This window comes from Sus scrofa, chromosome 13 (assembly GCF_054392235.1).
Source record: "Sus scrofa isolate SSC_HxYL_T2T_F1_AM1 chromosome 13, Sscrofa_HxYL_maternal_Yorkshire_Landrace_v2.0, whole genome shotgun sequence".
NCBI classification, from domain to species: domain Eukaryota; kingdom Metazoa; phylum Chordata; class Mammalia; order Artiodactyla; family Suidae; genus Sus; species Sus scrofa.
In genome coordinates this window covers 151,701,428-151,703,811 of record NC_139395.1, presented here as the reverse complement: position 1 = coordinate 151,703,811, position 2,384 = coordinate 151,701,428, and positions in this window count along the sequence as shown.

The following is a 2,384-nucleotide window of genomic DNA, read 5'->3' as shown; positions in this document are numbered from 1 at the left end:
AAAAGAGACGAATAAGATCTAATTTTCTGGGTTTTTTTAAAATCTAGCTTTTTTAAAGGCACCAGCGGGTTGGTGGAGGAAACCAGCCTCCATCCTGCTGGGTACAAGGCCCTGGGATAATGCTGAAGGGTTCTGCAGAGGCTGTGGAATAGCAATAGCCCTTGTTTCCGGAGGGGAGAGGGGCTGGGCCCAGCTCAGAGCAAGTTTTACCGAGTGGCATCTGGAAGGATGAGGAATGATAATAACAGCCAGCCTTTTTTGAGCACTTGCGGTGTGCCAGGCACCGCTCTGAGTGCTGTGCGGGCCTGAACCCACGTGATCTTCACAGCCTTGGGGGCAGGTCTACCACGGTCCCATTTTAGAGAGGAGGCAACTGAGGGAGGCAGATTGACATGTCCCCCAGCAAGACAGGTCCAAGTATTAACCCCTGGTCCCTGCGAACGGGGGCCTTATTTGGAAACTTGAGGGCTGCAAATATAATTAAGGATTAAGATACTTTAAGAACAAAATGAGATTACGATCTCATCTGGAGATGAGATCATTTGGGATTTGGGGTGGGCTCTCAATCCAATGACTGGTGTTCCTAAGGAGAGAAAGGAGAGAGGAGAGGCTTGGGATGGAAAAGAGGGGAGAAGGCTATGTGAAGACAGAGGCAGAGATGGGGCTTACGTGGGGAGACTGGGCCCACAGAAGCCAGAAGGGACAAATGGGCTTTCTCCCCTAGGGCCTCCAGAGGGAGCACAGGCCCTGGCCAGAGCTTGATTCCAGCCCGTTCTGTAACAAGCTCTCCTCGGAAGAACGACTGGCTTGGGTTACTGTGAGTGATGTCTGCCATCTCCCCGCCCCTCAAAGTCCTTCCAATCCACGATCCACGTCAAAGAAGGGTAAGCGACCTCCCTTCACCGGGGTAGCAATCAACTGACCCAGGGGGCCTGGTCCCAGACTTGCTTCCCCACCCCCATCCCCCATCAGCAGCAAACCTGGCTGCTCAGCCCGCCAGAAAGATCCTGGCTTCAAGAGTGAGCAGGGCCTGTGGTCACGGTGTGGGGAGTCCTGCAGGCCAACGGAGCCCCTCAGGGGAGAGGATGGACTCCTGCTTTGGGGAGGGGGCCTCACTGCTCCCCCTTGTAAGCAGCAGCAAACCTGGATGCCCGTCCTGTGGGGGAGAAGAGAGAGGCTCACTGAGCAGGCTTATGCAGCCCTAACACCAGCGCTCAGGGGATGCCTGGGCCCCTCAGATGGACAGGGCTTCCAGCGGGGCAGGCCAAGCCTCCAGGGGGCTTGGCAAGGGGTGCAGTTCTGCGGCTCCACCGGGTCCTCGCTCCTTTATCTCGATTCTCACAGAGGGCTGGGGACTGGTCTGTTTCTCCTGGGGAAGCCAGGTCTTACTGCAGCAGGAAAGGGACTTTGGTGCTGGCATGGGACACAGGAGCAGTGACCAAGCTTGGGGAAATCAAGGATGGGGGAGGGGGTGGGGGGCAAGCAGTGATTTCTAGCCGACAGGCCCTGGGCCAGTTACTTGATCTCTCTGTGCCTCAGTTCCAACATCTGTGAAATTGGAGTCTAGCAGTATTGACGTCATAGAATTGTTGGGGAACATACATGAGTTAAAACACTTGAAAAAAAAGAGCAGTGCTTGACACATAGTAAGTGCTCAATAGTATTAGCTACTGTTACTCTTGTCCGGACACCCTTGCATTAGGGGTTGACATCAAAATGCCAACAGAGGAGTTCTGGTCATGGTGCAGTGGAAACGAATCTGACTAGGAACTATGAGGTTGCAGGTTCGATCCCTGGCTCTGCTCAGTGTGTTAAGGATCTGGCATGGCCATGAGCTGTGGTGTAGGTCGTAGACTTGCTTGGATCTGGCGTTGCTGTGGCTGTGGCGTAGGCCGGCGGCCATAGCTCTGATTAGACTCCTAGCCTGCGAACCTCCATATGCCGCAGGTGCAGCCCTAAAAAGACAAAAAATAAAATAAAATTAAAAATAAAATAAAATGCAAATGAATGCACAGCCTGGTTGGGTAACCTGACCATCCAAAGGCGGCGCCTCCACCCATCCCTGCCCCCACATGTGAATGGCAGGACTAGATCCCAGAGTTGCCAGAACTCCAGGTCTTTTTTTTTTTTTTTTTTTTTTTTTTTTAAGAGAAGCAGGAACACTGCGGGAACCTCAGCCACTTCCCCACCTCGTGGGCCCAGGAAATAGTCCAAGTGCACAGGCTGCTCCCCGGAGCGGCCCAGAGGGGGCAGTGCCCCTGACCCTTGAGGACAAGAGCTCCATTAAATGACGAGACTCATCTGCTTGAAGGACACTGGTCAGGAATGTGAATGCTCTTAATTTTAACATGTTAGTAACCAAAACAGTTTAGAATATCATTCTA